The following is a 26,871-nucleotide window of genomic DNA, read 5'->3' as shown; positions in this document are numbered from 1 at the left end:
ATATTTTAGCTCTTCTTTTGAATTCCTTCTAGTTTCAGAAAGTGATTGAAAACTTTTTAGGTGGAGTGGGCAGAAAATCAGATTGAACACTAAAGATTAGAATTATTTTTTTTCTGAAGGAAGTAGCTAAGTCATTTTCCCAAATTAGAACTACAGATTCATTTTAATAATTCAATAAACAAAACTTCCTAAAATATGAGATTGTCTTTCCATATTGTCTGAGGCCTCTAACTAATCTCAGGTGGAAGAAATTTGCTGCACTTGGCTTCTCCTAGCAAATTGTATTTTTTTTTTTGGTAAGAATGTTCTTCTAGACATCAACGAGGGGAGAGCAGGACCAGAGGCTGGGCAGGAACACGTGACCATCTCAAGACTCTGTCTTTGGCCTTTTCTGCCTCCCCAGGATTCTTGGCATTTTCATCTATTCCTGTCCCTGCCCCGCCATGGATGGATTTCTATTCTGCAACTCTAGCCCTGTTTCTCCATGTGCTGAATTTAATGTTTTTTTGTTTGTCTTTGCTTTGTTTTCTTTTTTAGAAACAGGGTCTTGCTCTGCCATCTAGGCTGGAGTGCAGTGGCATGATCGCAGCCCACTGTAATCTTGAAACCTTGGGCTCAAGCGATCTTCCCTCCTCAGCCTCCCAAGTAACTAGGACTACAAGCACGTGTCATCATGCCCAGCTAATTCTTTTATTTTTTATAGAAATGGGGTCTTGCTATGCTGCCAGGTCTTGAACTCCTGGCCTCAAGCGATCCTCCTGCCTTGGCCTCGAAAAGTGTTGGGATTACAGGCATGGGCCTCTGTGTCCAACCTTCTGAATTTGATTTCTAACTTCTTTTGTGAGCATCTTCCCTTGGAGGTCCTGCCAGCACCTCAAAGACCGTAAGTCTAAAAGAGAGTTCTTTGCCCCACAGTCATTGCTCTCTTCCTGACTTCCTATGTGACTGCTATGATTCCCTTAATCAACCCATTCCTTCTCCCAAACCCAACCATTTGCCAAGGCTAGGAGTGTCTTTGAAGCAGCTCTCAAAGTGTATTTTCCAACTTCTTAATCCCTCTGCGACAATCCTAAATTCAGGCTCTACTGTCTTCCTGCATGGGCATTCTATGTGTCCCAATACCAGAAAAACTCTCTCAGTGTGTAATCCCAGTGCCATTTACTTGTTCTGCTCAAGAATCTCCTATTTCTAACTACTTTCTGAAACTAAATAAAAATTATTTGGCCAGGCAGGTAAGAACCAGTTTTTAAATATGGCCCCAACCAGCATTTCCAGCCTTATCTTTTATAGCTCTCTTTTCTATGCACATATATTATATGTTCAAGGACAAGTGTTTGCCCTGATCCCCAAACATACCCCATGATCCAAACTCCTACTCGCACCATTCCTTCTATTTAGAATGTTCTCCTCCCAACCATTTCTTCCCAGTTGAAGATTTTTTGCATTCTTCAAAGTACATCTCACATGCTGCACTCCTTCAAAGACTCCTCCATAGATGTGAGCTCTTTTTGCTGCCCTGATGAAACATGCTTGTTCTGACCTTGGTATGATGCCCTTCTTGCACTGTTTGACTGTAAGCTTATTCCTGGCCAGCACATAAAGGATCTTGTTTTGCTTATTTCTGCAAACCCTGCAACATCTGATCGCTGTGTCCTGTGCACACTAAATATGCAATGTATACATATAAAACTGAATTTCATGCAGAGAGTCATAGGATCAGTGTAGGAAGGAAAGTCCCAGACTGGGAAAGTTTACAAAAGAAATCTGAGCTGAGAGGACCTCTCCCAAAATGCCAACCCCCTGAGGTGCACTGATGCTCCCCATGAGCTATGTGACCGGTTATTTTAGCTGCCTCCTTGTGAAACTTTCTGGCCATGGATTTAGTGCCCTTCCAGGGAAGCCTCATTACCTTTAGTTGGCAAGACGTAAACCAGATATGCTAGGAGTTGCAGATACTGTAAAGCAGGAGACAATGACAGTCCCTGCCCTCAGTAAGTGTTCAGTGTTCTTTGGAATCTTTTCCCCCCTCATTATGGGAATATTATTTGTGACTTTATAAAGGGCTTATCTATAATATCTCAGAAATTTACATCATGGATATCTTTGCTCTATCAAAAATATCCCAGAGTAAGAGAGACCTACAATTTCTCCTTTCCCAGATGTGAAGTCAGTTTGAGCAGATCATGTATATTTGTGGAGATGTCTAATTTGACAGTAACAATGCTTTCATTTCAAGAGTGTCCAGCACCATACTTTCACGATGCCAGTTAGCAAAGATGCTTATATGGGACATACTAGATTCTCCTGTATATTGGCGGATTAGCTTTTACCTTTTTGTGACTTCAGTTATGCAAGGAGAAGGTAGTGGGATAGATATAAAACTACATATATAGTATACAGGCACACTTTAAAAATAATTATTGATGAATAAATATACACTTTAAAAATTCATTTATTTCTCTGAAAATGACAACTGAACAAAACACACACACCCGCAATGTATGTTATCCCAGGCTTATCTTACCTAATAAAAACACCTTATCAAGATTTATCTTAAGTAATAAAAATGATTTTACTAATTACAAGACACAATTGATGTATGATATTTTGGATGGTCACCTAGTCTTCCATTTAGACTCTTTAACCTCCTTGTTCTCAAATTTCAAAAATATGATAGTGGAGTGCTTCAGTGCTCGGAAATGAGGGAAATCAAATGCCCCTTGCATGCACTGAAAGCTCGGTTTCTTTGGGATTATTAGGAGATGCGCTCTCAACTCCTTCAACTCCCTGGAGCGAGCTCAGGTTCCATCTGAAATCCGACCCTGGGCCCTCCCGGGCTGGCTGTCCCCCGTACCCAGCTCCAGGCTCTCAGGCTCCTGGCCCCCCGCGGCCGGATGCAGCCGGGCGCCCCCGCGCGTCGGCGGCAGGCAGCAGCCGCCAGGGCTTCCAACTTTGGCCGCGCTTCCGCAGAACAGGTGCCGCCGCTCTCCCAGCGAAGCGAGGGAACAATGAAAAGAAAACACGGTCTGCTCTCAACTGCTCGGCACGGTGCTGACTTCGCGCCGCCCGGATGCCTCCGACCGGGCGGTAATTGCGAGGGAGGAGGCGCGGGACCGCTTCCTTCCAGAACGCGTGCTGGGCAGGGCCCCTCCCGAGCACAGGCACCTGGCGGGGCGGGCCCAGAACAGGCGGCCCAGGCATTTCAAATCCGGTCCTCCCCATCTCATCTCCCAGAATATCCCGAAATGGTTTGCCACATCTGTTTTCAGCCTACTAAAAGCCCTTCTAAATTGGGTTTCTTTTAGTATCTTTTTAACTGCTTGGACTTGTGTCAAGTTATTATTTTGCTTAAAAAAAAAAAAAAGGAAAAGGAAGACAAAATATGTTTCGTTCTCGCTGCATTTAGGCTTTCCGTGTCTGGAGAGTGTGGGGCTCGCAGTCGCCTCCTGTCCTCTAAGGTCTGCCTACAGAGATGCTGGAACTACTGATTTGGAGGTGCCCGTTGGAGCCCAGGAACCAAGGAACTGGAGGCTCCCCTGCTCTGATCGTGCGCCTGGCTTGGCTGCCTCCTGCAGCCCAGCGCTACCTGCACAGCTTCTAGGAGAGGCTGTGCCTCCCACGCATCCCATAAGGCGGCAGCCTCCAGCCCAGAAAGCAAGGTCCAGAACCCGATCGTCTAATTACCTTAGTGCCCTGGTGGTGGTTCCATCAGGCCATCAATCAGGCTAACAGTCCCGAGCCCTGCCACCTGCTCATTACTGCCAGAGGGCGGCAGGAATAGATGTGTGGTCCCTGCTCCAAAGGAGTGATCCTTGTTGGCTTTAAAACTCACAAACACGAAACAGCACAGAAAGCACTATAACTCCAGGATTTCTAACTTCCTGAAAAAAGATCTTTGAGGTGGGTCATTTTAAACCAGCAGCCCAGATAATACTCAGGTAAATTAAAGTCAGAGGATGGCTAGGGGCCAGAGCTGTGGCTCCCGAGGCTGCCAGCACATGACTGTAACCTTCACGGCATTTGACATGACTACAGCAGCCGTTATCAAAGTGAAGCAGGCATGAGACTCCCTTGGAGGGATTCTGAATAAATTCAGTAGGTCTGACTTTGTGGGGCCTGAAAATGTGCACTTTGAACAAGCTACCAGGTGATGCTGTGGTCTCTGGACCACACTGTGGGTAGCAATGATTGAGACAGCACAGCTGCAGAGTCTGGCCAGGCTGGAGTGCTGGCTCTCACGCAGTGTGGACATGAGCTTGAGGGGCTCACTGGAATTTGCTCAACTGCAGGGGCTTCATCTGTAAACAGGGCATGATTATAGGTCCTACGGCAGAGAGTTCTTAGAAGTCAGTGGTTCCCAAATTTGCCTGCACATTAGAATCACTTAGCTGGGGGGAGGGAGGTCTTAACAAATTCTACAGCCCAGGCCACACTCTAATTAAGTCATAATTTCTGGGGTGGGACAGAGGTATCAGTAGTTTATTGAAGCCCCCCTCTCCCCAGGCCATTCTGAAGTGTAGATACATTTGGGAACCACTGGATTAATTGATACAATGTGATGAAAACATTTAGCCATGTGCCCAGTTTATCCAAAAATGGAAATTGAAAAAAATGAAAATTCCGACTATTAAGTGATCGTTTTGTGATCTGGACCCTAGATGTCTACAGGAATTCAGAGGCCAAGGAGCCCACGGAGGCCTGGAGAGAGGAGGCAGGGTGTCCCGGAGAAGGAGGAGGGCAGAGGTGAGTACTGATAATTGTGCATGGCTTATGATGGTGGAGGGACAGCTAGGGGGAACCCCCTGCTGATTCCTCTCTCCCTCAAACCTTATCTGAGAAGACAAGAGAGAGGGGGAGAGGGAGAGAGAGATTGGCATGTCCATTTGCTTATCAGTGTGGTTTGATTAACTCTCAACACGATAGGTGGTTTTGGGGAAGGGGATTCAAATCAAATATAGCTGTGAGGAATCTCAGAGACAGTCAATTTCCAAACACTCATTTTCAAGATCATTGCAACTCCCATCCACCAAGCAGTTCCTACTTTGAACTGGATACACTGGATGGCTGCATTCTGACATCTGTGGCCTCACTTAGTGGATGGAAGAGCATGTGATTTGCCCAGAAGAGACCTAGCAAGGGCCAGGCTGGTCTCAATCCTTTTCATTTCTTGTATTTCCTCGTGCTCTGGAAGGAAGAAGCGACAGGCAGGGCTAGGGAGGGCAAGTGGCTTGCTCAAGGCAATAAATTAGATGTTGGTGAAGGAGAGGCTGAATGACTCCAGCTGCAGGGCCCTCTGGGAGGATGGAACTCAAGGTGCTTTACGCTTTCCTCAGTCTTACCAGGAGGCTTGGCCTCTGGAACAGAAACAAAGTAGGAAGCCTTGAAATGACTTCAGCTGCCTTTTGGGGGGCAGAACTGGAGACGGATGGAGTGGGGAGGGGGCAGGAGAGCAGAATGCACCCTCTGAAACCATCATCCTCCTTTGCCCGTTAGCACAAGCTGCTGCGTTTCTACTCTGCCTCCTGTGTCAGCAACTCTCCCCATCCACAGGAAGGAGCCCGGGCAGAACTGAAGGTGTGTTTATGTGCATGCACATGAGTACTCATTTTGCTCAGAAACCCATGATGAAGAAGGACTAAGAAATTTAATTGTTAGCTTTTAAGTTGGGGGCACCATAATGTGATCCAATAAACACAACTTTAAAGGGGAAGAAGGGATGAAAAAGAATAAGGCAGTTATAAGTTTTGATTTGTCAAGAGTTTTTAAGAGACTCTTCTTTGTTTTGAAAGAGATATCCAAACAGAGTATCCATACTTCTATTAATAGTTGTGTTTGGGCCCGCTGAGAAGAGGTTTGATGGATATTGGATAGTGAGAGCAAAAACACTGCCATGAAGCACAGCTACCACATAGAGCCCAGCCAAGAGCAGCTGCCAGCTTTGTTTCCAAGATAACAGATTTATTGTATCCCCAAACCTTTTGGTTTAGAGGTCTCACAGGAATAAAATATTACTCATTTAAATATCCTGAGAACACAGATTGCTCTGGTCTCAGTGTGATGGAGTAAGATGCACATGGATTTTTTTTCCATCTACCTTGTGATGTTGCAGCAAGTGACTTACACCCCCTGAGCCTCAGTCTTCTCATGTGGCAAGTGACTTCCACCCCGAGCCCGTTTTCTCATGCATAATATGAGGTCCTATTATTAACTTCTTAGGGAGGGTGTGAAGATTAGATGAGATTTCTTAAAGTATATATAAAGTTGCTGATTAAGTACCTGGCTTATCATAGCTTTCCTAGATTCTTCCTTTCAGACTGGCTTTATTTGGAAGGGGGACCTTCCTTGGGAAACATCCTTGAAGATTATTTCAAAACTGGCACTAAATCAAGAGCTTCTGGAAGTCTGGATAGTTTGAGTTTGGGAAATAACTTCATATCGTAAGTAAATCCTTCTTTCATGCCTTTACAGTCCTGCCTTAAAGTACCCTCACAAAGCGTCTGTTTTCCAATTGCATCTATTCATTAATGTTATTATTTAATGGGCATACAATACTTATAAGCACAAGGTCACATCTGTATCCACAACGCTGGTTTTCATCAGCTGTAAAGAAACATGCAGCCTGGTCCCCTTGTGGAATTTTAAGTGTTATCCTACAAACCACACGAGAAATCTGTCTTGTTACTTTTCTCTCTTACCTCATCTTGATGAAAACTTAATCAGAAAGCAGCATCACTCAAACTACAGCCCGACTTTCAGGAGACACGTTATTTCGACTGCTTGTTCCCCATCTTATTCAAGAGGTTCAGCTTGACTTTTAGCTATTCCCCAAATGTAAGTCCTCCTGCCAGGGGAGGGAGATTTGCCACCAGCAAGGGCAATAAACAGAAAGTGTCACATACTACTCTACAGATTATTCTGAAATAAAAACTTCAGAAATCTTTTGAGCAATGACATTATTAGAATACATATATATGCCGCCAGGTACATCAGAGAGGACGTTTCTTAGAGTTGTACATGATATATCTGTTGAGAAAAGAAATCCGTATTTTCTGTCATTGTCAGTCTTCACATGTGTCAGGGTCACAGTATAGATCTACGACTTTGTGCCAGTCACAGAACTGTTCTGGCCCTCAGTTTCCTTATGTGCCAAAGACTAGATCACATGCTGGTGAAAACGATTCCAGCTCCTAACGCTATCTGATTATATGCCCGCTCCCATTAACTTTGTGGGGCAAGTACTATTATCCTTATTTTACAAACACATAACGTAAAGCTGGGAGAGATTAAGAGATAGGAGACCTAAGGGACCAACACTGTGGCTGCAATGAGGGAAATCCTGTGCTTAGCTCGGGGCTGTGGTGTCCAGGCTGTCCTGCCAGTCATTCAGACAGCCCTGAAAGTGCATGACAAGCAGAGCCCGGACTGGGCATTGCTGGGGATGCAGAGAGCAAGGAGACATAGTTCTCATAGTCACTAAGAGACAGATGTGTAAACAACAAACTCAACTCAAGGCAGAATGAGGGGCAAGTTTACTGGTCAAGAGCACATTCCCTAGAGCCACACTGTCTGGGTTCAAAGCCAGGTCCCATTTATTAGGTGTGTGACCTTGGCTCCATTTTTCCATCTGTAAAATGGGATAAGAGAGTTGTTACGAATATTAACTCACTTCTTTTCCTTGTAAAGCACCTAGAACATGCTCAGCACAAGTAAATGTTCATTAAAATTTTAAAAATGAAAACTGCTATTGGCAGTCAGAAGTATGCTAATTCCAAAGAAAGGTATGCAAAGCTTCATAAGGGAAACTACCTTACAAATGAGACAGAAATATGGAGTGCTGTTTCTATGGGTGGATATGGAGGAGAGGGATATTCTAGACTTGGGGAGTTGGCAGAGGGCAGCTGGAGTGGTCTTGAGGCTCTGGCAGGTGGGGGCTGGGAGGGTGCGATCCTCTGAAAGCAGCAGGAAGCAGTCACTATCTCGTGACCCTCAGCTGCTTCTGAGGCCCTTCTCGCTGCACTTTGATGCTACACTTTGAAATAAAGGGAATTGTACTGGGAAGGAAAGTTTGTATTCGACAGGAGCGGGAGGACACAGGAATGGGTTTTCTGTAAGAGCAGTGTTTTTAAAGGGTACCTAGTTCCTTTGTGTAGGTGTATGTAATCACTGCCACCACTGTGGGGCTCTCTGCAGCTGAGCCAGCTGCCATCTGCCGGGATGGGCTGCTAAGTACAAGGTGCAAACTAACTGTGAAAAGGGACCTGTGCGTAGGTCGGATATGGCAGAGCTGGGAGCAGTTGGGGCCGGGGATCGCCCAGGACGATGTGTCAGGCAACCCCATCACCAGCAGCTTGCTTGGATCCTTCACACTGCCTGAGAAGAGGACAGCAGCTTCAGGACTGGGGTGGCAGGAATAACAGGCACACGTCAGGGTTCCTAGAGCTCGTGAGCTCAGGCACTGGGTCTCCTGTGTCTCCCAAGTTGCCAAGATGGGACCTCTCTGACTTAGTCAAGACCTGGGAAAGTTCTTGAAACACACACACACACGATATTATTTTCTTCTAGATAGAAGGATAACATTTTAAAGAACCTCGGATGAAGTTTTTATAGCCTCTCTTAAAAACGAACATTTAATGATGACACAGTGTGCTATAACAGAAAGAAGCCTGGCAGACAGGCAGGAGGGCTTGGGGCTAATCCCAGCTGTGTTCCAATCTAGCTCTGGGATCCTGTGCAAGTCACTGAACCGTTCTGGTACTCAGTTTCCTTACTGGCAAAAGAGGATACAAGACCTGATTATTAAAGGTATTCTGAGTCCTATAGTTATCTGATTATGTGATTCTAGAATGTGTTTCTTTGGAAGCCCTAGGAGTCAGCAGCGTGGGTTCCAGAGTTCAAATCTTGGGTCCAACATTAACTAGCTGTATGAGGTTGGACCAATTTATTAATGTCTTTAAGTTTGCTTATTTGGAGAATAGGAGAACAATCATATCTACTTCTTAATCACTCTGATGATCTAAAGACTCATCACATTGACTTACCCATAAGACATGTCCAGTAACTGTTAGTGGTAGTCACCATTACCCCAGCACTTCTGCTATCGAGAAGGGAACAGCACTCAGTATAGAGCTCCAGGTGCTCCATTTATTGTAACACACAATGCTTTATGGTCTGTATCAGTATTAGGAAGACAACAAGCTTTAATTTCAGAGGCATGAATCAGGGCTAAATGCCTCTGAGATAGTCTGAAGTGCATACCTATCCCAGTTCATCTCTTTGAGGAAATCAAGGGCTCTAGGGGTGAAGGAAGGAAGAAAGGAAGAGGAATTTACAAAAGACACGGGTCAATCTGAGTCTCAACACCCTTACCCTCTTCCTTAGGTTATCACAAGGAGCTGCTAAACAGATCAAAAGGCATTGAAGGATGGAGTGACATTACATATGATCTGCCCAATCCTTGACTGCACATCACATAAGCAGTCCTAAGGATGTGAAGTATATGATGCCACCAGTTGAATGGATTGAAGCTCCTACACATACACTGTTGGTTTCAAATTCTCTACTCTACAACATCAGAAAAGAATCTATTTTTGGTTAGATAACAAATGTGCTATGTTACTCTAGAATAAAGACATCTGTTTACTTACAATTTTAAGTGATAAGAGTTCTGCTTCTATTTTATAGTAGACAATCTAAAGCTAAAAGATGTAAATCCAAACAGTGTCGGGTGTTGAAACATCTACTCCCAGCTTCCTTTCACATCCCCTTCTGCAGGCAGTGTTCCCCACTGTTCATCCCTGGTCTCCTGCAGTGTGTCTGTTTCAGACTGTGCTTCTTTATACAAAGTCCTAGCAAGTAATCCAGTGCAATACCAGCAGACTAACTCACCCCTGCTTCCTCTGCTAGTATTGGCCAAGGTGACCAGTCCACTTTTGGAACTCAGCAGCACCCCCACGATTTTCAAATAATGTTACCTAAATGCACGTTCCTTGTCCTGAGCTCTACAAACCTGTAATTCAGGCATAGGGAAGCAACTGACAGACTATCTTCTTGTCGGGTATGAAGGGGTTTTTTTGCATGGATTTCACGGCAGAGGTGTGTCCAGACCTGTTCCACCTCACTGCTAGAAACCTGGTCCCAGAGACAGGGAGTGGTAGCTTATGCATAAGTTGCTGTCTTTTTCTGGTCTTAGACATATGGCAGGCACTTTCAGTGAGAACATTCTGAGGCAGTGAATTCCGGTTGTCTGTAACCTACTGAATTACATTCCTCCTTATTTATTTCCTTAGTTCATGACACTAAAGTAGAGATACTGATGTCTTTGCCAGTTTGTTAATCTGAATGCAGTTGTGTAAAGGCTCTATCTCAAACCAGTTACTGGATTATTCTGTTTCTTTGGTCCTATCCTCCTGGGAGAGGCCCCAGTGGTTACTCATGTATTTATGTGGCCAGACAACCCTAAGCCTTCAGGGAAAGGCAGAGGAAGGGCTCAGATTAAAGGAGTAGATTCGGAAAGTAGAGAAAGGAGAAAAGAATTACGCCTTCAAGAAAGGACCTCATTTACTGTTTTTCAGCAAATTGTTCAAGAATAGGATATACCTGCTGTGCACAAAACGGGAGAAAAACTGACTTTCAAGGGCTCACGTGAGCAGAACAAGGAAAGAGGACTATCGCAGCTCTGAGACCGTCCCATATTGCGTCCAATGATGGTGCCAGGAAACTCCAGCTGTGCACACCTGAGCAGGTAGGAGTGTGCTGCAGCCACGCTGTAAAAGCGCTCAGGCTGTGATGCATCAGTCCCAGGTGCACTTGTCCGTCTGCTACACATGCAGGCTCCCTGCCCTCTGAAGCGCTTTTTAGATACGAAGGCAGGTAACCACCTGTATGTACCCCAAAGACTGTGGCAGACAAAGTTAGAGGTGACAGGGTGACACAACAGAGGCCCCAAGCCCAGGCCAGTAAAATGGCAAAGAGGCAAGAAGTCCAGGCACAGATGCAAGTGAGGATTTTCCAGGGTCGGCCGATTATGGCAAAGCAGCAAGACTGTCCATTGAAGGCTAGCGACAGGGCTCCGCAAGGGTGACCATGGAGGCAGGCACCCAGGCACAGGCGTCTCCATAGGCTCAGCTAGAGAATGTTAAAGAGCTGATCTGCACGCAGCTCGCAGTTACCTGGGGGAGCCAGGAGAGTGTGCTCAGAGCAGCACTTGTTATTCAGACCTGCAAATTTGCTTTGATCCTGTAATATCCTGCCACTGTGGCAGCATGAGAGATGGCTGACACAAAAGTGTCAGATGACTTATAGCACATAAAGAATTGTCTCTGAAGCCTGATTTGTATTTCATTGATATTTGAGTAAAAATGACTTTTGCTTTTTTTGTTTTTTTGAAGGGACATAATGGATTAGGCTGAATTACCAAGTATTTAATACAAAAGGATTAATTGGGTAGGCTAAATGTAGATACATTTCTGTCATTTCAAACAGGTGTAGTGATCTTCACTCACATCCTTAGTGAATATATTATACATACTTGTATGGCTTCAGATTCAAGTCTCTTCTTCCAATGTAGAAGAGATCAACAGAAGGGGTGCAGTACACAGAAATTCCCCTCGTATGCACTCAGTTATTTTGCACCAGCTTACATGTTCCTCTGTAATTATTCTTCCACCTCTCCCGAAACAGTCACTCATACTTTCTCTGTGTCCAGCCTTTCGGGGTTCTGCTCACAGAAGCCTATGGTCTGGCAGGGAGGGCAACATGGCAGCTGAAGGTGTTTTGTTCCTTCTTGTGTACAACCTCTATAATTGGGTTGTACATGTCTTGAAGGATCCTCTCTTTTATTCTCTGGCTTTTGCCTAAAGTAGGCTGAGAGGTCACTTGATGCCTGCCCAGTCACTAGCTGCACGCATACCAGGGAGCAGAACCAGCAAGAGAGATGAACAGACTCCAAGGGGTTAAGGTTTCTAATACCGGCAACAGCAGAGACACAGGAGGTGTGAGAAATAGATAGGAAGATGATCCTGTTCTCCCCGCAGGAAATTCATTCATTCATGGTGACAAATCACCAGAATTCAGAACAAGAGGGACCATGGTCTGCACTCAGAACAAACAGTGGCTTGCTGCTCCCAACAAAGCAAAGAACATTTCCGAAACGGAGATAGGGATGTGTGTGTGTGCATGTCCATGTGTATGCGTGTGTGTGTGTGTGTGTGTGTGTGTCATGTGCATACATTTGGGAAGAAACTCTGATCAGATATGGGGAATGTGAAAATTGTAAAAGAGATCTAGTCTCGTTACTCATGCAGGCAAATGTGTGTGTGTGTGGGGGAGGGGGGATAGCTAGCCTTAAACAAAAATGTGTGTGTGTAAATATGTTGTGTATGTATTTATTTTCAGGAATACTATCAGAATAAAGTTTACAGAGGTTGGGGTTGGCATATGATATGAAGTTTTATATAAGAAACCTCATTACTCTAAGTTATAAAATGCAGAACTTAGTATTTAAAATACTGAATAAACCTTCAATAAGATTGGAGAAAAAAGTTATATGGTTTTCTCCTTGCTTTAGTCTGAGAGTATATATTTTCTTTTAGTCTCATATTTTTCAAAATCGTTACCCAATTTGTAGTCAATTAAGTGTTTCCTGATTAAATGAAGTTGTTTTATAATTGTGTATGTTTTTGCATCTGCTTTATACCACAGTTTACCTTTAATTAAATGGATTTGCTGTCCAAATTGAATTGACGGATGTGAAACGATGATTCTCTATTGATTAAACACTTTAAGTAAAATAGCCATTTCGGTGCCTAAGGAGATCTTCCAGAGGTAACAGTCACACTTGCAATTACACAGAACACAACAGGGCGTGCGTAGATATCTTCATTAAACGATCGTGAGAGTCCTCCAAAGAAACCACATTCTCTCCAAGGACCCCCTCCCTACTGCAGGCAGGAACCCGCTGCGGCCCTGCTGATCACTGGGTAAAGACCCAGAAATGTGCTTACCGGGTGCAACCAATTGTGGCAGTTGATAAATCAGGGGGATCGCTAGAAGTAATTTTGAGAACTTCTGAAAAGACTATATTTCTTCAAAAATCTTAGTTTACTGTAGTCAGATTAGATTATTTTCAAAAGAAGGTCTATAAATTAGAGAACAGACTGAATATCTTTTATGGTCTGCATAAATTAAAATACAGATGGATCACTGACAGGATTTGTCTCACTGGTACCTAATCACATGGCAACATTCCGTTCCAGATCCTCTATACAATTCATGTGAAAACCATGCAGAGGACATGGGAATGGAGGGCTCTCTCCTAAGGGAGTGACAGTCCTCATGTTTTTGTCCTGAATCATTCCCCTTTAACAATCCACACTCAATCATTTTCTGCTGTTGGTGGTATTCAGAGCGTACAGGAAGCATCAAGGACTCGGGAAGCATGTGAATTAAACTGGATCTGGACTGCGGTGCTTTTGTTATTCAAATGGATCCCGTCACCAAAATGTAAACAGCAAACAGGAAAATATCCTTCATATAAACATAGAATTTTAGAGTTCATATGGATAATTCCCTTCATTCCAAGGTTGCAAAAAGTAAGGTGTGGGGTAAGAATGGGTTGGTTTTCAATTCACCTAGAAACGCTCACAACACCCTATTCTCCTTGGAGTCACATTCCCCTGCTGCTAGTACCTGGAGGATTTGGGCTATTGGCTGTCCTGGGATTCCACCTACCTGCATCCTGTAGCCGCCAACCGGAGTCTCACTTTATCTGCCCATCCTTACCTTCTCCCCAGAGAAGAGGTCACTCCCATTCCAGGTGAATGCCTTTACCTGTGTCCTTGATGCATCCCTAAAATAGCTACTTCCCTTTTCCTCCAGCTTCTCAGCCCATGGCCTTGCTCCCTACTGCACTGGGAAAACCAGTGTTACCAGGAGAGGGTGCCATCCTGAGTGTGTTTCTGTTTGGTTCAATTTATTTAAGTGTGTCCATGCCTGTCTCTGCTCTGCACGCTCAGAGGAAAAGATGTCATCCCTTGTAAGGCTGAATGGAAGACCTGTGCTCAGGGTCCCTTCCCTCCTGCCTCCCTGGCAAAGACTCCGTCCACTTCCCAAGATGGCCAGTCTCTCCCTCTCTTCTGATTCTTTTCCTTAACACATAACTACTGTCAAGGGTCTTTCACCTTATAAATATCCTTTGCTCGGAAATGGTCCTCTGTTTAATTACAGCTGCACTCCTCTCTTTTCCCTGCAGAGCTAAGCTTCTGACAAGTCTACACTCAGTCTATGCATCCTCATTTGCTACTGCTGCCTCAACGCTGCAGGCTGGCTTCAGTGCTTGCCATTTGTACTGAACGCATCATTTGGTCTGTCAACATCCATTTCATCCATTCATCCTTCCTAATGGATCCTTGACTTCCTTTTGGGGAATTACTTCTTCCCTATGGGGTGGCTTGTCAATTAGAGGCCCTGGACAGCGAGGGATGAGCACATGAACCAACCTTTGGGAGTCGGAGGTTTATCCTTGTTATTAGAATCCTGAGCACAGTGACAAAGAGACCAGAGAGCTCACTGTCTTAGCATCAGCGCCTTGACTAGACTGTCTGGCTGTGACTCCCATCTGGCTCACTAGCCCTCTGGAGCTGTTATCTTCTTTCCTATCTTTTGCAAGCCTTACTCTTCACATCAACATTTTGAGCTTCTAATATTCTTTTCCCTTTTCCTGAAATTAGCCACAGTTGATTTCTGTTGCATGTAATCAAAGAACTCTGATAGGCCATCACTCTGAAAACACTGAGGCAAAAGGTTGCCAATAACCTTTTCCTTGTTAAGTCAGATGGTGATTGTTCTGCCTTTGGATGACCCACTCTGTCTCTGCAGCATCTCCAGTGTGGCCCTTTCCCCTTGTCACTTCTGCACCCAAATCCTTTGGGGCTCTCTGTCGTTCATGAGCTGAAGCCCAATTCCTGACGTGGTATATCCACAACAAGTCCTCAGTTCTCCCTATAATCCCCATCCCCCATCTCCCCTGGTTCATACTGAATCCCTGCAGCTTCCCTGCAGGGTCCTGTGGTTGCCTCTGCCTGCAACAGCTTCCCTCCCTCCTTTGCCAATTAATTTCCACTTGCTCTCCCACCTCCTGTACTCAGCACCAGGCACCCCTTGCTCTGAGAAGCATTTACTGACAAATATCTTCAACCTCCACTCAACTCCACGGCTAGATGAGGTGCCTCTTTCATGAACTTCCACAGCACGCTGTGAAACCTTTATCATGGAATTTCATCCCTTTGCTTGACGCCCCCTCCCTGTGTACAGGGACACACTTAATTTGTCTTAGCATCCCTGGCTTTCTGTGACTCCACATTGAGTGGTGCGAATGCAGCATATGCTTGTGAACTGAAAGCATCCCCTTCTGTCTTGTCTGTTATTTTCCTCTGTCACTTTTCCCCTTTCTTTTCTTGTACCTTTAGTTTGAGATTGCAATTACATCTTCTTTTCAGACTTCCAGTCACTCTTATGTCTACTCTATCACTAAAAACACACTCCCAACCATTATATTCACTATCTAGACCCTGTTCCCTTCTAGGTGCTGCTTCATCTCTCTCTCCTGTGACTTGCTGCTCCAAGAACGAGCTACAGTTGCGTCTTTGCTGCACACTTAGCCCTGTTCTACTGCTGCTGGATTCCTGGTTCTATCACCCCATGGGAACTTGGTACATATCAAAGACCTCTCCAGTGCTAATGGGGGGCACTGTGGAATGGGGGAGAGAGCATGGGTTTTGGAACTGGACAGACCAAAGTTTCAATTCTAGCTCTATGCCCTTGGCCAAATTATTTAACCACAGCAAGCCTTACTTACTTAATTTGAAAATAGGAATCTTTAAATGTACTCAGAGGGTAGCTGTGATAAGAGCAATAGGGCTTGTGAAACATTTAGCAGGATGCCTGACTCAGTACATTCTTTCTCTCTACATTGCTCCCTGATTCCTCTTTACCTGGCCTTCTGTAGCTTGTGACCTGGTCGCTATCCCCTTCCTGTTGAAATGCTGTCTTCTCTTCATTCTCATGATCCAGGTCTCTTTGTTCTCGCCCTATCCTCTTGCTTTCCTTTTCCAGACTCCATCCCAGCTGTTCTTCCCGACTGCCCCCAGAAACAGATATTCTCCACTGTTCTGTTATGAGTCCTCCTCTTTTCTTTCTCCACTTTCTCTCAAGAACCCTGTTCTGTTACAGTGGTTATCACTTTGCATTATACTTTTTTTTTTTTTTAGACGGAATCTCACTCTGTCACCCAGGCTGGAGTGCAATGGTGCGATCTAGGCTCACTGCAACCTCCGCCTCCTGGGTTCAAGCAATTCTCCTGCCTCAGCCTCCTAAGTAGCTGGGATTACAGGCACCCGCCACCACGCCCCACTAATTTTTTGTGTTTTTAGTAGAGATGGGGTTTCACCATGTTGGCCAGGCTGGACTCAAACTCCTGACCTCAGGCAGTCCACTTGCCTCGGCCTCCCAAAGTGCTGGGATTACAGGTGTGAGCCACCGTGCCCAGCCGCATTATACTTTTTTTTTTGTTTGCCTTTTTGTACCGTAGTTTGTGCCATGTCTTTTCATCTTGATATCCCTGGTGCAGCTAAAGCCTAACACACAGTAGATGCTTGTGAAGAAAGGGGGTCGCTAACATTTCATAGTTTGTTTCTGTGTCTTCAGCTCACATCTCTCTCTTGAGCTTTCTGGAAAGCACCACATTATTGCTCATTCAGCTTCTTAAACTCAGCATGTCCAAGATGAAACACATTGCCTCTCCTTACACCTACTTTTATTTGGGGGTGTGGGGGTGGGCTGGAAAGAGACACCCATTCTTGGTTAATACCCTTTATAGCAACCCAAGTCACAGTGGTAGAAACCCTGGTTCATTCTCAAGTTCTCCTCCTTCCTTATCAGCACCACCTACCCACCATAACACCCAAACTGTATGCTCCTCATAAATTCCCAACACCTCTGCCCAAACTCAAGCCCACATCATCTTTCACCTAGAGCCTTGCTCTAACCTCCTAAACATGTCTCCATACTCTTCCATAGCCTTTCTCACCCTTTCCTTAATGGTCACCAAGATTGTTTTTCAACACCAATCAGAACACATGATTCACCACCTCAATGCCTTCCATTAAAGTGAACAAACAAACACACACACTGCCCACTTTCTACCTCTCCTTCCTTCCTAGAAACGCATTTCAAATCCTCATCAACAAGCCTGCAGTTAGCTTCCCAGCCTCAGAGTTCTTCTCTCAGCAGCTGCATCAGGCAGGCCACTAGCTCTTTCTCCATCTAGCCATTTCCTCCCCTTCCTGTGCTTTCCCTTCCTTATGCTGTTGAAGTGGTTACTGTCTCACTCCTGCCATTTAAAATGCTTCCTCAGCAAAGACATGGAATCAACCCAGGTGCCCATCAATGGTAGGCTGGATAAGGAAAATGTGGTATATACACATTTTCTACATAGCCATAAAAAACGAAATCGGGCCGGGCGCGGTGGCTCACACCTATAATCCCAGCACTTTGGGAGGCCAAGGCGGGTGGATCACAAGGTCAGGAGTTCAAGACCAGCCTGGCCAAGATGGTGAAACCCCGTCTCTATTAAAAATACAAAAAATTAGCCAGGCGTAGTGGTGGGCGCCTGTAATCCCAGCTACTTGGGAGGCTGAGGCAGAGAATTGCTTGAACCCGGGAGGCGGAGGTTGCAGTGAGCCAAGATCGTGCCACTGCACTCCAGCCTGGGTGACAGAGTGAGACTCCATCTCAAAAAACAAAACAAACCACAAAAAAAAAATAAAAAAGAAAAGAAAAAAAAGAACGAAATCATGTCCTTTCGTCCAACATGGGTACAGCTGGAGGCCATTATCCTAAGTGAATTAACTCAGAAACAAAACCAAATACCCTATGTTCTCACTTGTAAGTGGGAGCTAAACGTTAGGTATACACAGCACAAAGATGGGAATAAACACTGGGGAATATAAAAGGGAGGAGAGAGGAAGGAGGGCAAGGGTTGAAAAACTACCTACTGGGGACTATGTTCACTGTTTGATTGATGGGATCATTAGAAGCCCTAACCCCAGCACCACATACCCATTTAACAAACCTGCCCATGTGCCCCCTAAATCTAAAATAAAGACAAAATAAAATCCTTCCTCCTACTAAGGTCCAGCTCTTTACCACGTGCTCCGAGAAGACCTAGATTGCCACAGGCAGAATGAGTCCCTTCGTTGGTACCATCACATTCTGAACATGTGTCACAGTTCATTGTTGATACACGGTTCTCAATGACCACAGGTGATATTCTTTGAGGACAAGTGAATTACAACTATCTTTGGATTCTTATTGTCATAGATACAGTAAGTACAGCACTAAATGTTGGGTTAAATTGTGCTGAGAAGGGATTAAAAAGCCTATCTTTGGACTAATTTGTGAACATGACAAATCGAGCTCTTTGGTTGAACTTTTTACAGAGTAGAACTGAGGTTTTCAGGCAGAGAAAATCTCTAGGTTCACCAGGGCAGCCAGGGAACCATCCTTCCTGGAGGAGTTGGTGTTGAGGAGTCTGTAGAAGGCCTTTCTCCTACTGCTGATAGCTCAGTACTCGTTAGTGCCTCCTTTCTTGGCTGATGTGCTGGGGGTAGTGGCGTGACGTCTGGCAGTGCCTGGATGGGAATCATCACAGGCTACACTGCCAATTTCCTCTTTGACTTCTAGTTTTGTGTTAAAGTTACAGCAATTCTAGTTTAGGAATTGCTGATATTTCCAGCAGAAACAGATAATTCATGACCTACAGAATTGAAGGAATTCAAGGCAAGGTGCAAACTCCACCATCTCTGACAACAGAGAGGCCGTCCCTGTGGCCAGATTTAGGGAAAGGGTTCTTGACCAACTGCTTCTACTGGGCATACCTGGAAGGACCCACAGCTTGGTGGTTGTGCACAGGAATGGCTGAGAAGGTGAGTTTGCAGAAGTGGAAACAGGCACAACAGATGCTCAATTTATTCTGTAATCCTTACAGTAATCCCGTGACACAGGAGGGTGTGTATTAGTGCATCATTCCCTATGCTTAACAGATGAGGAATCTGGGGCTCAGAGATGTTACAATGGGCATGGGAAGAGCCAAGGCCTTCTGATTCTCTGACTGAGTTACTACAAATGAGGAAGGGCTAAGACTTATACTAAAGGACAGAATATGGCAAGTGACATACAGAGAGGATGCTGATGAGGGAGATAAAATGGCCAGTCGAATAATCAGGTCCGGTTTCCTTCTTAGAAAGGGTGGAATTTTCAATTAGTATTAAAAGAGGTGCCCTGGTTAAGCAGGCAGAGGGAGGAAGGCAAGGAGGTGCTGTCCCTGCACTGTCCCAGACAAAAGCCATCAGTCACATGTGGCCATTTCAATTTAAATTAATACAAATGAAATAAACCTCAGAAGTCAATCTCTCAGTCACAATAACCACACTGAAAATACTCAGTAGACCCCTGCGACTAGAGGCTCTGCAGGGACTGTGTAGACCTAGAGCATTCCAAACTGGCAGGGGTTTTCCTGGAGAGCTCCACTGTGCATGGGCCAGACAGCACCAAAGGCACAAGGAATGCAGTGCTGGGCGTGTGTGGCAAATGGCAAACACTTTGTCTGCCTGGCACTTCAAACACTTGTAAGAGAATGCTGGGAAATAAGCTTGCCATAGACTAGAGCCACACTGTGAAGGCACAGAATAGAGGGATCTTGAGGTTTGGGCTTTGTTCTGGATTCGACAGGAATCACTGAAGGATTCTGAACAGAAGAGTGGTGTGTCAGGAGCTAATGTTTATAAAAATTAATGCAGCACTGACACATGGAATGGATAGAAGACAGTGTTGTCTAAAAGACCACCAGGATGGCTGGACAGTAGAAAGGAGAGCTTTATGGGGGTTATCGGTTTGCAAGCTGGGAAGAGTCTCCAGCATGGACTGAAGGTGCTCTCTCTTCAGAAAGAAGGACAGGTTGGCTTTTATGCCTCACCAGGTCTGTATCACACAACAAAGTCATACATATCAGCAGGTTTGGCGGGAAAGCTATACATATTTATAAGGGGAGCTGAGCGCATGTGCAATAGGTAAACATACATGTACCATACATCCCATGTTCACTTTGGGGTGGGGTTTTTACCATGAAAAGAAAATGGCATTTGGCTCTTTACATCAAAAGGTCAGCTATGGGACACAAAGACAGTCTGTATGCAGCCTCTATGAGCTGCCAAAATGGGCTCGAGATCTGCAGCTGCTTATCAGGAAAGAGTGTTTTCAAGGCTGGTTCTCTGTCCAATCAGAGTTGCAGTGGTCTGGGTTGTGACTCAGAGCTATAGCTCCTATTGGTAGGGAGTTTGGCCATAGGAACTTGGAGGATTTGCCCCTGACAGGCCCTGAACCTTCAACCTGTAGGTAACTCTGTTTCCTTCACCTTTCTGTATTAGTTGATAATGGGGCATCCATTTTGGTTTCTGAGACCGCAACAGCACAAGGTGACCACTGTGGATGGTGAGGTGACCAGTGTGAACACCAGGGTGACCAGTGTGGACGCTGCTACTGGGACTGATATGAAAGACTGCGAATTCCCAAGCTGCATTGGAGGCACCATGAAAACAGGAGGCAAGTGTGCTGTTCACACGGTGTTTTTATGGCTTGACAATGGATTGGGCTGAGTACAAAATGAAGTTTGTTTTCAACCCTAAATGATAAGGAGAGGTATTGGGGACCAGGAGTCTGAAGATGAATGGACAAGCTTAGTTTCTGAGGTGCTTGGTTTGTGCCAGTTGTGGGACACAGAGGTAGAGATGGCCAATGAGCAATTAAATGCCCAGGGGTAACGTGCAGGAGGGAGGTAAGGCTTATGTCAGCTTCATCCTATGATAGGTGAAAGGATGACAGTAAATCGAGATGAGGAGTGTTTGCTGAATGAGCATAAATTATTCAAAGGCTAAGACTGTAATTACACAGGTCACAAAAGATCAGTCTTAAATACCAGTTTATGAAAAAGGATCTATGAAAGTAACAGTGAGTGCTCAAGATGGAAAACTGTCAGCAATGTCTATAAAAACAATTTCCCTCTTCCCTTTCTTATGAGTTTGATGTCTTGGAACAATTCAAGAGATTTTGTAGTAAAAACGATTACTAATATTTTTATTCTTGTAATTAACCAGTATCTCCACAGTTTTTATAAGAGGTCAACCTTGCCTCTCTCTTGCTTCCTCATTGATCCTGGGTCTGGTGGCTGTTGCAGAAAAGAAGATGTTTTTTCTTGGCTGTGAGAGGGGCACCTGGAATCTTAATATACCTTCCTTGTATGTGAATTAGAAAGTTGTTAGTTCTGACGTCTAGTGTTCATCGTAAACTTTTCCTTTCATGACTCTTTTAGTGACAAGTACTGTGAAAGGAATTTTAGGGCAGGCTCCTTGGGTGGAAAATATCCAAGAATCCATGTAGGTGGTTTCTTCCCATCCCCTACTGTGATAGAGGTCCATAGCTCTGGTCCCCACTTCTCTCAGCTCCAAAACATGTTACCTTCTGTTATCAGAACTATTCAGAGTGACTCAACAATAATTTTCCTAAATGACTGTGAGACCTCATTTGGATTTTTAATAAACAGTCACATTCTAATGAGGTCTTCATAAAACTGACTAAATATGTTTAGAAATAATTAGCTTAAATTACCAGTGCAAAAGTCTCCTTTGGGAGTCCTGCAGATTTGGTTATAAGACTTCTGGCAGATGGAATAGCTCAACACCACAACAGAGTTTTTGAATCTCCACACAAACAGTGTAAATGGGAATGCCTGGGAAACAGGTGACTGGATTAAAAAACTAAATGTCCCTCAGGTGGGTTCATTAAAGAGGGAAAATAATCACAACATGTTCCAGCGCCATTTCAATGCCAGGTGTGCAGCCGGCCGCAGGTGCCAGGAAAACCGACAAGGGTCCCTTCCCAGAACACGTGGGCTAAAAGGGGAGGCATGGTGGTGACAAGGAAGTCTTAGATAATGACAGGTCCTGGCAGATGTACCGGGGACCCCGCTGGAGGGAAGTGCAGCATCTGTGTCTTCTGCACCAGGTGCTGCCACAGGAAAGGTCTCCTGGTGGCTCCAACACCAGCAATTAGGGCCGCCTAATGCAGAGAGCTTCAGGGCAAAATGGGGGGAAGCAGGTCCCCAGCTCTGCCTTAATGAATCGGCAGCAAGTCTGTGTAAACAAACACGCATCCGCCTAGCTCATGCTTAATGCATGAAGGACGCACTATGTGCGGTACACATGTTAAGTAGGTAGCTATTGCCCTTAAAAACCATGTCACTTTGATTTCTTGGGTGGTTTGTTGTTGTTGTTTTTAAGCATGGAAAATGGAGGAGCTATCTGTAAACAAATGTGCAGGATTAACAATGGGAAACAGCCTGGAACAAGGAGAGTGCTTTTCCCACGAGGGAACATGACCTCTTGTCAAAACCCCCAAATCATGCCAGACATTTCAAGGACAGATGCCATAATTTCATTACTAATTGAAGTCAGGCCCATCCAAGGGGCTGATGGCAACGAGATGGGGCCTCTTCAGAGCTTACCCATGTCCCCACAAACCTGGTAAGGATTTGGAAGAATTTTTTTTTTTTAATAACCTTACCAGACCTAAAATGGTTGAGTTACTTTAAATCTATGGACTTAGATTTATGGGTAAATCAGAAACCTAGTTACCACCACCCACTTCAGCCACATCTTATTGGAAACAAAATTTCCATGGTTATTTGTCAGAAGGAATAGTTGCTGTCATAAAAATCATCAGTGACTACCCTGGATGTGATGGGTCCAGGTGCCTGATGGACGGAACAGTGACCACCACTGTATAACATTTTCATTCCTTTTCTAAACCCAGGTTGCTCTGAATGAAACCTGGCTCCCTGCAAATGTGCCATGTCTCAGACACAGTGGGCTTTAGTCTGTAATTATTATTTTTTGCTGCAGAAATTTTACAGCACAATTTTCTTTTGACTTTTCAACCAAAGACTATGCTGTCCTCATCTTTCGTTAAGGTAAAAGGCTGTATCATACGAAATCAGCTTAACCTCCTAAGCCACTGAGTCCAGACACAGTGGTGTGCTTTGGAATTTCAATTAAGCAAAAAATACATGTGCCTTTATTTTTAAAAATCCAGCAATAGTTGTTATTTAGCAATTATCTACTTTTCAAAATAATTTACTTAGGACTCTCTTGTAAGCGAGCTCCAGTGCAAATATTGAATGTGTGCATAGGTGCACAACTTTCTGGGAGTGCTGGGATTGTGAAAGGAAGGCACCCGGGAGTGGGCTCCAGGTACCTCTTTCTCCCCATCACATGTGGGTGGTCAGCAAGGATGTGTGAAGTAAATGAAGGAGTCAGATGGGAGTATACCTCTCAGGGGAAGAAACACAAGCACATGAAAGCAGATGAAATGTTTAGGCTACATGAGGTGGCTCTGGTGTGCTCCGTGACACTGTGGCGAGGTACTCTCTTTATTCACCTTGCTGGGCATTTGCTTAGGGCCCTGGGCCTGGAGGGAGAGGCCGCTGAGCAAGGCCATCTCTTCCCTTCAAGGAACTTGAAGTTGGCCTAGTGGAGTTGGCCTTTTTTTTTTTTTTTTTCAATAGTCATTAATGTTTTCATAGTAAAAGTAGGTAGATTTGGTGTGTGGAAGAAAAAGGGTCTTTTTCTTCAGTCTCAGGTTTGTTGGTGGAAACCTAAGGTTACACTAGTAGCTGTTATTATTGAGTCCTCGGAATGGGCAGGAACTTCTCTAACCTCCTGACATGTGGAAACTCATTGAATCTTTACGAGAACCCCATTAAGCAGGCTGTTATGGACTGAATATTTGTGTACCCCCAAAACTCATATGGTGAAGCCCTAACCCCCAAGCGTGACTGTATTTGGAGATGGGCCTCCAAGGAAATAATGATGGTTAAATGAGGACATTAAGGTGGGGCCCTCACCCAATAGGATTCATGTCCTTGTAAAAAGAGACACCACAGAGCGTGCACTCTCTCTGACATGTGAGGTTGCAGCAAGAAGGTGGCCACATGAAAGCCAGGAGGAGGGCCCGCACCAGAAGCGGAATCCTGCCAGACCCGGATTGGGACTTTCCAGCCTCCAGAACAGGAAGATAGTACATGTCTGTTGTGTAAGCCTCCCGGCTTGTGGTATTTGGTTATGGCAGCCCAACCAGGTGGACACACAGTACTGCTACTTTCCTCTTTCCAGAGAAAGGTCTGTGGAAGGAGAGGCCCAGCACCCTCTTCTAGGCTGGGCTGGTGGCCCTCCCTGCCTCAGCAGCCTCCTCACCAGCTCACCTGCACTCCCATGCTGGCTCCCGGCAGAGACATCATTGAAAGATAGAAATGATTTCTATATTTTTAGTACATAAAATATTGCTCTGGAAGTGTTTAAACTTTGCATAATAGCCCCATAGTACCTCCCCCCTTTTCTGGTCACTTATTATATCCTTTGTCATATAGAGAATTTTATGTAAATCTTACTATCATACATTTTCCTATCCTATTCCTTAATATGTTGGGCTTTTGGTGTCTTACATCTGGCCTGTTTGGACCTACTGGTCTATTCATCTCTTCCTATCTATGTGTGGCACCTATAATTTTACCTTTTCCTGTAGTCTTGTCTGGTTTTGATATTGAGGTTATACTAGCCTCTTAAAATGAAATGGGGGAACAAGCTTTCTTTTCTGTTCTCTTAGAATAATTTTTATAAAATGCATATAATTTATATATTTTTACGTATTTATAAAATGTTATATATTTTTAACATTTACATTTGAATTATCTGTTCCTTGAATATTTAGTACCTATAAATACACTGGTACATTTCCATGGGTCAATTTTTAACCAGAATTCGAGTTTAAGATAATTATTATCTACTCAGAATTTCTGTTTCTTTTTGAGTCAGTTTTGGAAAGTCATATTTTTCTAGAAAATTACCTAATTCATCAAATATATTGTTATTCATATTATTCTATTGCAGTACAAAAAAATCTGCTATTGGCTATATGTGGTTTTTCTCTATTTATTTCTGATCTGTTGCCAGAGGTCCATGTTATTAACCTTTTCACAAAACCAGCTTTTTATTTTGTTGAACTTTATTATTGCTTCTGTGCTGTTTAGTTAATAAATTTCTATTCATGTTTATTATTTCCTTTTTTCTTTCTTTGGTTTTGCTCTGTTCTTCATCTGTCTTCTTGAATTAGATGCTTAGTTGGTATTTCTGCTTTTCTAATAACAACATTTAAGAACATGTATTTCCTTCTCTGGTACCATGTTATTTGCATTTCACAACTTTAACACTATCATGACACTTTATGATTCACAGTTCTAATTATTTTCTGATTTTATTAGGTGTTTACTTTGACCCTGGAGTTGGCCAAAGTGCTTTACCCCCACAGATCCTACCTAAATGAAAATGGTTTAACTTCCTTGTCAATTCCCTGGGCTGGCTGGTGCTCCTCTCCCTTCTCCCTCGTCCCTCTCCCTACCTCCACTTCCCCAGTTTGCCCTTTCTCTGAGGGTCTACTCTTTGTGGGTTTTGGTTCTGTGTGGCAGTCAACATCTAAATTCTTAGCATTGTACATGTCCGCATTATTTCCTGCCCTCAGTGGGCTTTAAAACCCGGGATCCAAGATCACAAAGACTGACGCTGCCCACTTTCCCTCAACACTCACACAGAACCCCTTGCCCAGCCTGCTAAGGGTGCATGCAAGCGCTACACTCCCTAGGATCTCAAGTCCTCACTTTATTTCTGGTCTGTAGTAGCTGTCTTTATTAAGGGCTAAGCTAAACATTTAAAATATATATATTTGCATATGCATGTGATATACATATAAACATATTAAAACACATATTTATATTTTTATCTAGAATTTCTAGATGTTTGTAGGGGGATTTTCAGGTTAATGTGCCATTTTTGCTAGAATTATATATAATATATATATATATATCTCCTACTTATATTGTGTGTGTGTATATATATATCCTACTTACTGAATATTCTCATTATGAGAGAATTGTGATGTCTTTCTTCTTCCTGCTTTGTGCCTCCTGAAACCTGAGAATCTTAAGAGACAACCCCTTTATGGCTCCTGTCTCACTGTTTCAATTCTAGGATAACCTCTAGGCTGCCTTTGCTGAGGGCAAATCTCATGATGCCAACTTCTCTTCAGTTAGCACAACCATGGAATTCAACTTACCATAAATAAGGCAACTGCAAGCTGTGTGTTTGCTCATTTTAAAATTTCACTTTGTAAATAATCCTATAGCATACTACTACTGAGATTAAAACTATGTAAAAGTTTCCTGGTTAAATAAAAGCACTGCTCATAAACAGTTACTATGGAGAAGGTGGTACAAAACCTTCAGAAAGATGATGCTTTCCATTCTACAGGTTTGGAAACTGAGACACAGGAAAGGCCAATTTAAGCAAAGGAAGATGCTGGAATTCTAATCTAAGGATTGAATCTAGAGCTGCACACTGTTTTTAGAGCCAATTTTCTTCAGTTTGGGAATGTAGTCATGTCTAATGTAGCACCCATTGAGTTTTGACACTCAACAATCAGCATTCATGCTTAGAGGTATTTTTGTGCTCTCAATATAGCCCAATAACAACTGCTTTTAAATCTTGAGTGCCTTTCCTGTCTGTTGCTATCGCAACAAATGAAAGCAATTCAGGCTATGTTTACTGATAATTTATAAGCAAGTGCAGCAAGCAATAGGAGGAGCTGGAGTAGTTAATGTTTTTGGAAGTACACATAATACTTCAAAAGCTTGCCTCATGCCTTACTTTCTGTTAC

General features: G+C 44.0%; 1 protein-coding gene and 1 long non-coding RNA gene across 11 annotated transcripts in view; one reads left to right on the top strand and one right to left on the bottom strand.

Moving 5' to 3' along the window:
• PTPRM (protein tyrosine phosphatase receptor type M) overlaps positions 1 to 26,871 on the bottom strand; it is an 835,156-nt gene that overhangs the window by 36,007 nt on the left and 772,278 nt on the right. The window lies entirely within an intron of this gene.
• Positions 3,456 to 9,650, top strand: LOC105739684. Its single transcript, XR_001115643.2, has 4 exons — positions 3,456 to 3,632; positions 4,659 to 4,743; positions 5,494 to 5,574; positions 9,379 to 9,650. It is a non-coding gene; the product is annotated as an uncharacterized LOC105739684 (long non-coding RNA).

This window comes from Nomascus leucogenys, chromosome 4 (genome assembly GCF_006542625.1).
Source record: "Nomascus leucogenys isolate Asia chromosome 4, Asia_NLE_v1, whole genome shotgun sequence".
NCBI lineage: Eukaryota > Metazoa > Chordata > Mammalia > Primates > Hylobatidae > Nomascus > Nomascus leucogenys.
The sequence above is the reverse complement of the archived record's forward strand: the minus strand, read 5'-3'. Positions and strand labels throughout refer to the sequence as shown.